Source organism: Achroia grisella, unplaced genomic scaffold (genome assembly GCF_030625045.1).
Source record: "Achroia grisella isolate CSIRO2021 unplaced genomic scaffold, CSIRO_AGI_Agris_v1 utg1295, whole genome shotgun sequence".
In the NCBI taxonomy this organism is placed as follows: domain Eukaryota; kingdom Metazoa; phylum Arthropoda; class Insecta; order Lepidoptera; family Pyralidae; genus Achroia; species Achroia grisella.
Window position 1 is genome coordinate 632,447 of NW_026712613.1, and position 16,060 is coordinate 648,506.

The 16,060-nt window shown below is 34.8% G+C and overlaps 1 protein-coding gene across 2 annotated transcripts in view; it reads right to left on the reverse strand.

The window, feature by feature from the left end:
- The window catches only part of LOC131855039 (ankyrin repeat domain-containing protein 29-like), a 73,280-nt gene extending 63,087 nt beyond the window's left edge, over nucleotides 1-10,193 (reverse strand). For both annotated transcript variants that reach the window (XR_009358089.1, XM_059206250.1), the window contains exon 1: nucleotides 10,105-10,193. The gene's annotated coding sequence lies outside the window, so the exon portion shown is untranslated. The remainder of the gene's footprint in view (nucleotides 1-10,104) is intronic.
- Between the last annotated feature and the right edge of the window lie 5,867 nt (nucleotides 10,194-16,060).

Consider the following 16,060-nt stretch of genomic DNA (forward strand, 5'->3'; position numbering starts at 1 on the left):
TCATTATCTAAATACTTTTAAAATGATATATGATACTTCTGTGTAAATTTAAAAAAAAAAGAAAAAATAAATTAATTAATTTAAAAAAAAACAAACTTTAAATGCTTGTCTTCTAAAAAATGTACATTTTGAATACTGCCATTTTTCGATTTAACCGACGATATGTCATTAATCTATAATAAATAGATGTAATATATATTTTAATAGATAATAAACTATTTGATAGATGTATGCTATATCTAATACGGAATTACAGCCTAATTGTGCCGGCAGCAGTTTGTATTGCAAGCTGTTTCACTTTGTGAGTAATTGATATCAGGGATGTTATGGATATGAAATTTCGGATACGGATAGGTTTCGGATATAGTAATGATTATTATACCAGATACGGATGCGGACATGAAATTATTTCGGATTATCCGTTAGTTTCGGATAATTTCGGTTACGGATATTAATTTTTGAGCAATTTTAAATGTGAAATATAAGTAGCTAATAAAAAGGGTACATAACGTGTCTCAATTAAGCTTCGCGCCTATCCGATATTATCTGAAACTTTTATTTCCGATTCGGTTACGGTTACAAATATTTTTATATCGGAAATCCGATAGTTTCAGTTACGGTTACGGAGCCCCCTAACATCCCTGGTTAATATGACTGAAATGAAAATTTGAATGAAGTGAATAAAATTATAGAATAGAATAGAATATCATTTATTGATATGACGACCTCGGTGGTCTAGCGGTCTAGCACACCGCTTTACAACCGATGGTCGCGGGTTCGATTCCTCGCACGGCACAAACATTGGTATTCATGAGTATGATTGTTTGATTTGTGTGTGGGTGTTTTCTATATATAATATGTATGTATTTACAAAAAAAAATATCTATGTATATATGTATCAGTTATCTAGTAAGTCATAACACAAGCTTTAGTTATTTATTATAGACTAGCTACTCGCCCCAGCTTCGCACGGATGAAATGAAATAATGAAATGAAATAATTTATGTATGATGTACATGTATTATATATATAAACCTTCCTTTTGAATTTAATTTTGATTTTGAAGCGGTTTATTTAATAGATGGAGTGCCATCTATTAAAAAAACCGCTTCAAAATCTATTGCGTAGTTTTAAAGATTTAAGCATGCAAAGAGATGGACAGACAGCGACAGCGACTTTGTTTTATACTATGTATTCAATTGTTTTATTCTGCGTACACGTCAGCATCATGGACCTTACCCAAAAATAAGTTTAATAGATGCAATGCTAAAGTGACCAGACGTCCCGTTTTAAACGGGACAGTCCCTTTTTATAAATACGAGTCCAGGTGTCCCAGGAATGAATTCTAGGACGGAAAATTGTCCTGTTTTCGGTAACCGTACGAAATTTTGTAGTAAGTATAAAAAAAACGTGCCAAGAGTGTCATTCTTACTTAAAATCTTTTAAAAAAAACAAATTCGTTCCTCCAAAAATATATATAAATATAACTAAACAAATTTAATTATATATATCGGGTATAATTTTTAATTTGTAACTTTCAAGCTAACTTTTTCTGAATAAATAATTTAAGAAAAGACTTTTTTCATTGACTATCTCTTAATTGATCTAAATACCGATGTCCCGTTTTGATTCGAAGAATAAATGGTCAGGTTATGCAATGCTCGAACAGTGGAACAATAACTAGCGTGGTTTGTTTACCATCGCAGTTACAAAAAGTCGGATACGGATGACGGGTGACACTTCTCACGCAATATTACATCCAATTATAGTAAAATCTTCGTTTAAACTGTCTACATATGATATCAAAATCATGGGTAATATTGGAGGCTATGAGCTTACTGTGAGATATATAAATCTTTATTCAAATAAACTTAACATAGCGGCGGCGTAGTCTAGCGGTTTAACCCACATTGCTTCCGACGGTCGCGGCTTCGATTCCTCGCGTAGTGCAAACATTTGTTTTCATGAGTATGATAGGTAGTTGTTATAACGTAGGATGCCTACGTTATAACAAGGATAAGAAAGGATTTTGATTAATTCTACCCCCAAAGGGACAAAATAGAGGATGAAAATTTGTATAAAACTTTGTAAATTTAAAACCGATCGGGCTGAGACTTTGCATGCATTAAGCTACTATGACGTAGGCATTCTCCAAGAAAGGATTTTGATAAATTCCACCCCTAAGGGGATAAATTAACGCGAGCGAAGCCGCGGGCAAAAGCTAGTTTATATATAAGATTATTATAACCACGGTTATTGTAACGGCTTGGTAACAAAAATATCTGTGTTTACGTATCCCCTATTAGTGTTATTTACTCTCGTAAGTGAAATTAATCAGCTTAATGCGTCAGTTGACCCGCGTAATGACGTCATTTACAAACAACGTTACGCACCGGACAGGTCGGCCCCTAAATTTGATAGCGTGATGAATGACCCTCTAATGAGCGGCTATATCTTCTGTTATATATAAAATTCTCGTGTAACAATGTTAGTTACCATACTCCTCCCAAACGCCTTGATCGATTTTGATGAAATTTTATATGCATATACAGTAGGTTTTGAGAATCGGCTACTATCTATTTTTCATACCCCAAAGTGATAAAGGTTGTCCACCCCTAACATTATTTTTTATTTTTTGGGCAATTTTTTTTATTTATATTTTTTTATTATGTGTCATTAATAAATAAGACCGATACAAACAATCATACCCATGAACACAAATGTTTGTACCGTGCGAGGAATCGAACCTATGACCATCAGATAGTAAAGCGGTGTGCTAAACCATTTGTTGTACCATAAAAACCGAGGCTGTCCAAATGCAACGTCACAAACGTTGCATTTGGACACAAGCGTTACTCACAATTCTATGGGTATATTTTTAACATGACCAAGGTGTACTACTGTAGATAGCTGATGTAATAAGGAGTAACTTAGACTACTTTCTTTTAAAAAAATGCTTTTATTTTAGAAATATAAAGTTAAATTCCACGCGGACGAAGTCGCAGGAACAGCTAGTACTATGTATATGTCAAGGATTAACATACATATAGAGTATAAAAAACCCAAACCAATTCTCATAATGCCGTCAACACAAACTGGATGAGAAGGGCTGAAGATCATGCCCAATGATGTGCCTTGGGAGAGGCCTATGTCCAGTAGTGGACTGCAGTGGGCTGATGACGATGATCAAATATAGAAAACGCAGGCCAATATAACCGATCTAACTCATAAATGTATGCATCGAGCGAGGAATTGAACCTGCGACCATCGTTAGTAAGGCTGTGTGCTAAACCACTAGGTCACCGAGGTCATAACACATGTACATATGTAATACTATGCTAATGTGGATAATACGATAGCAGTCTATAAATGCACATTGTTAGATGAGATTCAACCCCTGTGGGGAGAAGTTAATGAGTTGTTGCGGTAAGGTAAGGTATTGGTACTTCAAACTGCGTACTCAGAATTTAATTCCTATTTGTGTTCAGTTTACATTTTATACTAGCTTTATTTTTCAATAATAAAAGAATTTTATTAAAATAAAAGTAACCTGAGTTACTCCTTACTACTTACACCTTACTCAGCAATCTGTCAAAAAAAAGTCCCGTAACAATCGGTCCAGCCATTTCAGAGATTAGCCGGAACAAATAGACAGATAGACAAAAATTGTAAAAAATGTTATTTTGGTTTATGTACCGTATTTATATTCATATGCATGTAGTAAAAAACGGTTATTTCAATATTACCAGCAGACACTCCAATTTTATTTATATGCATAGATTCTGAATGGCAAATAGGCTGACTGCTCACCTGATTAAATGTGGCAAAAGATAAGGGGATTGTTATATTATTGACAGTCGCCTCCCAATTCGTCTTCACTAGGATATGAATTTCTTTTAATTTAAATGACATTATTTACTCTAATAAACCTATTGCTAGCAATGTACAATGTCAGGTTTTCCTTCACGCGGATTCCCTTAGAAACCATCGCTTGGTTTCTTATGAATTTGTCACAATCTAACTGACCTGACCTCATGCTCATTTTATCATCCTCTGTTGGTGTCCTACACTGGCGAGATACCAGCGCTTATAGCGCAGGCGGGTGCATCATTACATTATCGTTCATTAAAAAACCTACTAAGGTATTCATGATATCCTAGTTCTCAGGAATGGTACCGCATAATGTCAAGTAGGCGACAGTAATAATATGCTATCAGGTGTTCCGGTAGTTTATTATTTGCTATGCTAACGTATAAAAGTATAATTGGACTAACTGACCTGATCTCATGCTCATTTTATCATCCTCCACTGGTGCCCCGCCAGCGTATACTGTTAGCGCAGGCGGGTGCACGCTTCGATTATCGTCTTTTAAAAACCTACTAATGTATTATGATATCCTAGTCACAGGAATGGTAACGCAGAAAGTGACACACATATACGCACAAACACACACTGCAATAAATTATGGTCTGTTAAGTTTAAGTTAATATTCTTTTAATTTTCTTTTTGTAATTTATAGTTCCAATAATTGTAAATTGTAAGATGAGGGAACTTAAGAAGAAAATTAAAAGAGAATTAGAAATTAATAGAATCTATTCTATTCTAATGTATTATGACACACATATACGCACAAACACACACTGCAATAAATTATGGTCTGTTAAGTTTAAGTTAATATTCTTTTAATTTTCTTTTTGTAATTTATAGTTCCAATAATTGTAAATTGTAAGAGGAGGGAACTGATACCTAAAACACGAGTTTCTAATTGAGATACCAGGGAACATTGGAAAATGTAAATATTGGATGAAAACTAAAAAAATATTATTATTAAAGTCAAGTAGGTAAGTAGGCGACAGTAACAACATACCGTCAGTTATTATTTGCTATGCTAATGTATAAGAGTACAATATAAACTAAATTATAAATGCACATTAATGACGATATCTCCTATTTCTAGTTTCCTTTCAGAATGATGTAGTCATTATTTCTATAAATAAAACCCTTAAAAGGCTTCAAGTAAATGACAGTATAAGAAATTTACTTAAAGAAATAACGAGCGATAAAAAATATCATTTTTTACATGATACGCCTTGAAGAATTATGTCAAAGAGATACAGATCGTTTGAAAGATGTAATGTAAGGAGAAGTCACCGAGAGAAAGTATAGAGGTCAAAATCAAATACATGCATAGATGACAGATAGAAAAGACAAAAAATCACGGAGATCAAAAGGAATCTTGAAACGCAACAAAGAACACGAAAATATATTTGTACAACGTAGTTATTTATTGTATAATAATATTAAGAATGTTAAGTTGTTTAGTATGTATGAATGTAGAGTTGCAAATGGAAATCATATGCAGAGTTCGTCGAACCAAATTAAAAGACCCAGGCTTTTGTTTGTCGATAAAAAATATTTGTTCTGAAGTATTCACTTTGTTTTTTGGAGATTCTGATTTTTTTGCAAATTTGAACAGCAAACGCCTCACCATCAGGCCAGCGGTAATCTAAACAGCATCACGTTATCATGTGATACCCGGATACAACTCATGCATTGCCATTCTAGTAGCCTAATATATCATGTCCCCAGCCTATAATTTCACTACCTAATCTGCACCCTACCGAAACACAGCTTAAAATAAGCTACTGGAAGCTGAAATGCGACTTAAGTACACAAGCAGAAGACTTTTGCAGTGTACCTACGGTTACGTTCATTTTAGTAAGTTACATAAATAGTAGCGATATAGACCCTTCACTAAATAAATCGTAGATTTTGTCACGTCAGTTGTTTAATATCAATAATTTTTACGACTATTATTCGATATGGGGTAGGTTTTTTTTAGTGAATAATAATGAATGGTGCACCCACCTGTGCTAACTGTGCTGTGTGTGTGCAGTGGAGGATGGTAAGATGAACATGAGGTCAGGTCAATTAGCCCATCGTGACAAATTCACCAGGAATTTCTCACGACGGTTTCCAGGGGGAACCGCGTGGAGGTCAACCTGACATGGTACATTGCTATGTGTAATGACCCCATTATTCATCCCTTGTGGGGTAGGTAGAGACGACGATTTTGTGACGACCTTGGTCTAGTGGTCTAGCACACCGCTTTACGTCCGAGGGTCGCAGATTCCTCGCACTGCACAAACATTTGTATTCATGAGTATGATTGTTTGTATCGGTCTGGATGTTTTCTCTGTGTAATATTTACGAAAATATATCTATGTATTTGTATCAGTTATCTAGTACCCATAACACAAGCTTTAGCTAACTTAACTCGGGTCTAGATGGCGCTGTGTGAATTGTCCTGAGATTATTATTATTAAAGAGGCATTGCAACTGTTGGAACGACTACATTTCTATGAATATATACATATATTTGAATTCGTCGTAGCAGTAAGTTAGAGTGTCTCTTGTATTCTCTGTATTTCCATCACTAATCACTGATAACCGTCTCTTGAATTCTGTGTATTTTATCACCAGTAACTGATGTATTTGTGATTGGTGATAGCAATACAAAGAATTCAAGAAACATCTAGAATTGACTTGGCTTAAATTGACACAAAATTTTGTGTCTTTTAAACCAAGATTCCAACTCGTTATCTTGATTCTAACTCGTTTTCTTTGAGAGTATAATTCCAGATAGTGATCGATTAGGGCATAATATTTTTTTTATTGATTTATTAATGTAATTAATTAAATAACATATTTACCGATTGTTATCTTGTTAACAATTCGTTGTTAAAATGTTTGGTAACAGTTTCATATTAAAAAATGTAAATTGGTGAATCCTAATCGCATTACACGTATCGAAATCAGATCACGTAGTTATAAATAAGTGGGTCACGACCTGGTGGATTTCAATTATGAACAATTAATGAATATATCTACGTATTTAACTATTTCTATCAATTGTTTATTATGCATAGAATTGAATTAAGGTTTTTTGAATCATCCGAGTGCATCCGGAACCTCTTTACTCAGGCTTTATCCCCCGGGTCTCAGGGTAGCCAAGATCAGCTTTCTTCCAAAGGTTTAAAAGTTCATGTATATTATATGATGATAGAATAAAAGTACAATTAATTAGTAAACTAAACGTGTATATATAATAATAATAATAATAATCTCAGGACAATTCACACAGCGCCATCTAGTCCCAAGTTAAGCTATCTAAAGCTTGTGTTACGGGTACTAGATAACTGATACAAGATACAAATACATCCATGAATACAAATGTTTGTGCCGTGCAAGGAATCGAACCCGCGACCATCGGACGTAAAGCGGTGTGCTAGTCCGCTAGACCACCGAGGTCGTCGGTATATATATATATACAGTAGTAGTAAATTGTTTAGTACAAACATTTGTATTAATGTGTATGATTGTGTATATTGGTTTTTGTTTAATATGTATGTATTTATAAAAAAAATATATATAACATAAATAACCATGCCATCTTTTATGTACTACTTTTATAACAAATAAATTTCATTTCAAAAGATAATCACGCAGACTTTATAAATAGTCTACTTCAGTCTTCATGTCAATTTTAATCAATAATTATATATATAATACTATATAGTCTGATTAGGAGTTCCGGCAAACGTTATTTTGCCATTAAATTTGATATAGCTATAGAAAAATAGAGGTTCATGATAGAGGGGTTAAAATTTAGGGATTATAATATTATTTTACTAGCTACCCGACCCTGCTTCGTACGGGTATACATGTTTTATACATATAAACCTGTCTCTTGAATCAATCACTCTATTGCTAAAACTGCGTTAAAATCCGTTGCGTAGTTTAAAGATCTAAGCGAACAGAGAGCGGTACCGAGACTACGGGATGGAGTTTTTCAAGAAGGGTATATTAAGGTTTCTTAAGAGTCGGCAACGCGCATGACACCTCTGGTGTTTCAGGCGTCCATAGGCTACGGTAACCATTTATCATCAGATGGGCCGTATGCTTGTTTGCCACCATAGTAGTATAAAAAAACCGACTACATTTTATCCGTTGTAACAAACAAAATATAAAGGTGTGTCTGTCTTTTTACCTAAAGATATAAAAAAACAGCTTATTCTTAGACCTCAAGGTTTCTTAAGAGTCGGCAACGCCCATGTGGCGTATCAGGCGTCCATAGGTCCATTTACCATCAGACGGGCCGTATGTTTGTTTGCCACCATAGTAGTATAAAAAAAACAAATTCATTTTATCCTTTATAACAAAATAATATTTTTTTTAAAGGAGGGACTGTCTTTTTACCTAAAGATAGAAAAAAAAACAGTTAACAGCTTATTCTCAGACCTACCGAGTGTACGTATAAAATTTCTTCAAAAACGGTTTAGTAATTTAGGATTCTATTCCGGACAAAAGACATTTTCATATATTACTAGCTACCCCGCTGTGCTTCGCAGGGCTGTTCATGTATTACAGGCATATACATATAAACCTTCCTCTTAAATCACTCTATCTATTGTTAAAAAACTGCATTGCGTAGTAGATCTTTTAGATCTAAGCGAACAGACATCGGAGCGATTTCATTTTATACTAAGTATAGTACATGATCTACCTTGTTAATGGATTGATACTGGAAGCATCTGTTATTTTAAAGTACGACCCGCAGAAATAGAGAAATAAATAACTGTGTAACGAATTTAATCCATGAGATTAAATTCGTCAAGGTATATACCTAATTCTCATTATTTTCAGCTAGTGCCACGCCACGGCTTCTCACGGGTATTTGATGGAGATATTTAGTGGATATTATTTTCATCACAGTTGCACGTTACACAAAACTGTTACTTAGCAACAAGGACACTAATTTTAAATGTGACGGATTATACTCTTTATTCTAAAATCTGTGCCTAATACGTTCCCTTAATCCATTACATTTAAATAATATATCTATACAAATAAATAAAATTGGAGTATCTGTTTGTAATATTGAAAAAACCGTTTGAAGAAATTGATAATATTATATATATAAAAGAAATACGAGCTGACTTTCTTGTCAGCTCTTTTCATCTCGAAATCATTCCGAACTCACGGTAGATTTGACATATTATAAGAGTCTGTAATAGACCTACATGAATAAAGATATTTTGAATTTGAATTTGAATTTGTCAGGTCAATCTCCATGCTATCTTACAAAGCATAGTTCATTCCTTGTAAATTTATCACAATGGAAAAACTGTCCGAAATGATTTTATCCTCTACTATTTATATATATAGCATTTGCATATAGCATTTGATATTCAGAAGCGACTAAAATGTCCTACATGAATTAATTATTTTTGATTTGCTCTGATTGTATATCTAGGTTAGGACAGCCTCGGTGGTCTAATGGTTTAGTACACCGCTTTACTATCCGATGGTCGTGGGTTCAATTCCTCGCACGGTACAAACATTTGTATTCATGAGTATGATTGAGTGTTTTCTATGTACAATATGTATGTATTTAAAAAAAATGTATCTAAGTATTTATATCAGTTGTCTAATACCCATAACACAAGCTCTGCTTAGCTTGGGACTAGATGGCGCTGTGTGCTGAGATATTATTATTATAGGTTAGTGAGGATGAAAACACCTTTACCCATACTTCAATGACCATTATAAAGATCTCTGTTAAAATTGTATGTTATGTACCTAATGCCGTGACAATTGGTTGAACCGTTTTCCCCAAACACCGCTAACAAACTCACTTTTACGTTTATAATTACAAAGATAACATCTCTAACACAGGGATTCCCTAATACTGATCTTACGGCTACATAGTAATATTATTGTTCCGAAATGAATAAATATTATTATTAATTTTATTGACAATGTACAAAAAGTATTTTTAATTAAAAAAATATATTAGTAAGTATAAGTGAACATTTAACCTTAAATGTCTTTTAAATTGAAATTGCAATAACTTTCATTGTTAAAAACATTTCAACAATCATAATAATTACATTAAAATTGAAGTACAAATATTTTCCATTAATTTGAAATATTCAATTATCTGCATGAAAATATATCGCACTTCTAAATTTAATTTCCAAGAATTAATGTGTTCATATAAAAATATTCAAATGTATATTTACACGTAGAAATATCACGTACCTTTAAATTGGAATTCCAAAGTACAAAAAAGTATTCACTAATACTGTAACGTTTCGTAATTTAAAATTCTATTGCCGGGTTTAGGCGTGCGTAATACGCGCAGCCGAGTAGCGGAGGGCGGGCGGGTACGTGCATTCTACGCCGTAGCCCGTAGATGACTGGCGTAGCACCGCCGGAATTGTCTGATAGTGATCAGGCTCACATCATGTTTTTGTATAAATTTGAAAAATAAAACCAGTACTTTAGCTTATATATAAAACATATTTGTTGACTTTTATGAAATTTTTAATATTATAGGTCTTAGAATGGTAGGCGCTTTCATATCCCTAGGTGATAAGGTCGCCCTATTAAGAAATTTTATGAAATTTTTGTGTTATAGGTCTTAGAATGGTATGCTTTTTTATATCCCTTGGTGATAAGGGGAGCCCTATCAAGAAATTTTATGAAATTTTTAGTGTTGTAGGTCTGAGAATAATAGGCATTTTTATACCTCTAGGTGATAAGAGTGGTCCCATCTCGAAATAATTTATACGACAAAGTAGCGAGTCAACTAGTTATTTAAATAATATATCAAAAGGAATATAGGTGCGATTGCGAAATTTATAACTTTTAAAACAAATTCTCAGAATTACGCTGATAATATTCGAAATGAGTTCCATTTTCAATTAGTCTTATTCGTGAAATTGTTGATAAATAAAGCATGGAGATAAAATTCTAAGAAATCGTAAAGAACCGAACGCTTGTTGATGTATTAATGTAATTTTATTTAAGTTGTTTTATTACAGTACTTGTAATAAATTAATTTTGGATTGGTAGGTAGTAGGTATGTACTACCTAAAGTACTCAATAACCGGTTCGAAAGAAAGAATCCCGAGTGTTGTTTTTATACACACAAGTGCAGTGCAAGCCGACTTTCTGTGTTGGAGTATATAGTCTTCAAAAATATGTCGACACCAGTAATTACTTTACTTTACAATAATTTGGAATTGGTTTTACAATAAATTGGAATTGGTATAGAAATCCTATCGGATTATAAAACCTGTGTATAATCTATGTAATGTATGTATGGAAACGATTTTTGTATTGTGATGACTTTCGGCACAGAGACGTGGTCGCTAACTATGGGCCTCATGAACAAGCTCAGAGTCATTCAGAGGGCAATGGAGAGGGCTATGTTCGGAGTTATTCTGCGTGATCGAATCAGAAATGAGGAGATCCACAGAAGAACTAGAGTGACCCACATAGCCCGAAGAATTGCGACTCTGAAGTGGCAATGGTAGTAGGACAGATGGCCGTTGGGGCAGTAAGGTCCTCGAGTGGCGACCACGGACCGGAAGATGCAGCGTGGGAAGGCCTCCAGCTAGGTGGACCGACGATCTGGTCAAGATCGCTGGAAGGCATGGGATGCGAGCAGCGCAGGGCCGATCGTCGTGGAGATCTTTTGGGGGGAGGCCTATGTCCAGCAGTGGACGTCTTCAGGGCTGCGAAGATGAAACGATAGATGGCTGGATGGATGGATAAATAATATGGTGGCTTATATAATGGAATGTGATGTGAATGAATGAGGAGAAGAATCTATTGATGGTTGAGGTGTTAAGACTAGTGTTTGTGCCTTTTAGTGAAAAGCGAAGATGGTGTAATCAAACTCGGAGATTTCAGACTAGTTTTTTAATTACTTGAAATTGGTACAAAGTGGTTGCATATGATAATGCGTATACGATCGTTAGCGAATTTCAAATATGAACTTATAACGGTTAGCGTATTGTTTCTGGTACGCTGAAAACCGACGTTTCAGTGTCGCTGTATAAAAAAATAATATCTGGGCCACATATAGTACAACCGAGCCTGAAGTTCTCAAGAGGACACCTCATCTGCCACAAAATTACTCTGCCATATACTGCCACCCTTCTTACCTATAGGTATACCGGAACTTAACTTGTAAATCAAGCTACTTGTCGATAGAAATAGATGAGAATAATGCAGACTTCATCTGCTTTTCTTAGGTTTAAATATAGCCTCTCGTCATACAACCTTTTATGTCAATTTTAATTGAGTTCACTTAGCCGTTTAGTTGTGAAAAAGTAACAAAGAGACAGACACATTTCTTTATTTAAAATATTAATTATGCTACGTTAATTTATATGCGCTCGAAATGCGAGCGAGAGGTATACATTCGAAACCTAGAATCTTCTAAAAGACTATAGAAGACTCTAAAAGACTAGTTATACAATATCTATCCATAACTGCAGTAAGTTATATAACTTCCAGTATATACCAGAAGTTGTACCGAAAGCAGCACTGGCTCCTGTCAGATTTGGCTGAGCAGGTGAGGTGAGGGTACACGAGCTGTGATGGTGAGTGTTCACGTACGTTGGCAAAGCCTAATACCTACACCCGGATGACAAGTCCCGGGAACTGCTCGGAGTTTTCTTCTCTTCCACACGATGGACCGTTACCTCTCTACCAACACCCGCACAGCGAGTTCATGAAATGATAAGAAGTTCGTCTCTTTAATTTTACACAATCGACCTCCGACTAACTAAGATGTTAGTGTCTCAAGAAATTTTGCGAATTCTAATTCGCTACACTATTGTATAAATACAATAATCCTATTCCATGTTTATTCATAAAGCACTGCTCAACATGCCAAATCGTGTCTCTTCTGGCTTATAATAATTACCATTTAATTAATTGAAGCCGACTCAGTATGTTGTAATCATACCTACAGCGTGTGTAACACCAGTGCCGGACTTGGTAGTGAAAGAAAAAACGCAACTGAGGTAAGAATTTGCATGAAGTCGTGCTTGTAAAAAACATGCTCTGAAAGATAAGGCAGTAAAATTTACTGATTTATGACTTATGATCTTAGTTCCCCTGAATGGCAATATGTGAGGGGATGTGCATGGGCATGACGTTATATTGATGTATATAACAATAATAAAACAGAACAATTCGCACAGCGTCATGTAGTCCCAAGCTAAGCAGAGCTTGTAGTATGCATAATTGTTAACCATAGTACAAGCTCTTGGATATTTTTTTGGGAATACATAGAAAACACACAGAGTTTTAAAAACAATGCTTGTTTGTTGAAATTGAGTATGATACTCATGAATACCAATGTTTGCATCGTGTAAGGAATCGAACCCGTGATCATCAGAAGTAATGCGAGACGCTACACCTCTAGACCGTAGCTGTCTATATGGGGGACGATTGCTAGTTACCATCAAATGAGCTTCGGATTACCATTCTAGGTACATTAAAAAATATTTCGTTAATTTTGGTCGTGAAAATGTAAGAAGCAGACAGACACGTTTAGCATTTATTTAATATATTTGTATACATATTGTGGTAAAAATCCATTATACATATTTTTTAATTTACGTTCTCTAAAACTTTCCTTGTTCTATTAAATTTTGCCATTTTACTGTCTAGAAAATTTTGCCACCTTATGAATTTGGGGCTTTAGGCCAGCCAACAGGGGCCTACACCTAAATCCGTCACTGTACGTGCTAGGCAAGGTACATATTATCGTAAACTCAACCGACGACGTCGGATAATTAGGCGGTTGTTAAACGAAATGTTAACGAAATAAAACCTTATTTTGTTTCTATTAACAAGCTCGTAATTGAAGTGCCTTTTAGATACAATACGAATTATTTTTCAAAGAGAAATAAATACGATTTTCATGAGAAATAATATTACGTAGGTACTGTAATGTTTTTTTTTAATAATACTCGCTGGAGTAGACGATGTTCTAGAGTAGAAAACGTGAATCGGTAAACATACTCGACGCAGCTATATCAACCGACGACATACATACTCGATTTGAGGATAATAAATAGAAGAAATAGATTAAGATGGTGCCTAATAGTGTTTCTTTATAGTGGTAGCATAAGGCAAACAAGCATACGGTCCATCTGATGGTAAACGGGTTCCTTAGCCTATGCTCACTTGAAACACCAGGGGCAGTGCGCGTTACCGACCCTTAAGAAACCTTAATTTACTCTTGATAAACCGCATGCTGTAGTTTCTCGAGAAAACCTCGGCAGATATTGGAGCTTTTTCCCGCAAATGGGGATGAACATCTAGGGATGAACTCCCTGTCGATGGCGAGCATGTTAAAAGTTAACCATGGGCATCATTATGATATAACTTAGTAATGTGTCTTAGGAGAGGTTAGTCCAGAAGTGAATTCCAGTGGATTGATGACTTTAATAGCTAGAATGAATAGCTCTACTAAGCTGGGAGTTTTATTTAGAAATAGTGATGACAAACAAGATTACAGTGTACTGGATAGAAAGTGGTAACTATAGACATAAATATGGTAAAATATCGCAACTGTAATAACTTTGCGTATCATTTTTAGACCCTATTTTATAAGTAATAATGCTTAATTTACTAAATTTGGATCTGAACTTTTAGACTAAATTTAAGCAAACATTAGATTCCAAATTTCAATCAAGAAGATAGTATTTTAGTGTAGGGGAGAGCGAGTTTGCTACCAATAAGTAGCTTTTGTAACATGTAACCGAATAGTTAGTCGAACTCGCTTAGTTTGCATGTTACTTGAGATACTTACTTTATCTATGTCTATCTATGTATATACATGTATAGAAGTATCTGGGTTCATTTCTACTCTGTACAGCGGAGTTTAGGGTGGAACCGAACAGTAGTTCGATTCCAACCTACTTGCGTTCTACAATACGCTTCTGTGGTTGATCATTGTAATGGATTGATAAGTACATTTTTATATTTCATTTTCATACAAGGCTCTACATGCCATATCCGTTACGGTTTTTGAGTTAAGGTCTATAGTGGTTATTGTACTTGTATCAAAAATGAAAAACCGTTACATGATTTTCTATACTTTGCTATTTTAAATAGAGAAATGTGTAATAATGTTACTCACTGATTAAGTCGGTTAATCACGTCCCAATAATGTGGTCGAAATTGCAAACAGAGACTAGTTAAGTAAATAAACGAGAAATTCTCACAAAAATACACACAATATATTTGGTATTATTACGACCCTCGTACAGATTCGCTCGTAACGAGACATGAGTTAATAACGAGGTAGGACCAGTGCTGGATTATAGATATATATAAAAAACGTAACAATGCCAACTATTCTCAAATTGGGTAGAGCCTGTATTACGTGTAGTGGTGTATTTTTTAGCCACACTGTGTGATCGTAGGAAAAGGTGAAATAAGGAACTCACCCAAATTGCACTAATTATAATATAGATGATCTGCGTCGGCGACTTGAAGCACTTGATGTTTTCAATTACAATACACCACACTCGCGACACAAATACAGTTTGTTATAATATTTAAGGAGCTCCTTGATTAATTAAATTGTTGTATGCGGTGGTTGTTTCACTTGATAGATGGCGGCGAATAATCATTGTCCATATTGTGCCGGGGAAAGGGGGGCGGGGAAAAAGCAGTGTGGCGGCTTACCAACCTATTATTATTTTTTTTTTTTTTATGGATTTAGAAGACGCGCGAACATTCTCCCGGCCTTGAGAATACGTAGTATTTTCAATAAGAGTTAGAGAAATAACGGAATGAAATTAAATGATACTATACTAATATTTATATGTTGTTTATTAACTATGGAATTTTTGTTAAGTTGTGTTATTGAGACGGTAAAGAACAAAGTTTTACAACGGGACGTTTGTACGAACCACTACATGTTTTTACTAGCGCGACACGTACTTTGCCGTCTGATCCAGGATATGTTTCAGTAATAACGCCCAAGGGCCAACGTAACGGAGGTACATCATCTTGATGCACTAATACTACAGTACCGGGTTTTACATTCTCATTATTAACAAGCCACTTCTGTCGCAATTGTAAATTATTAAGATATTCTAAACGCCACCTTTTCCAATAGCTTCTAACCATGTGATCAAGTACTGTTTACGTTGTTAATACTGCCTTATCTTCGGATACG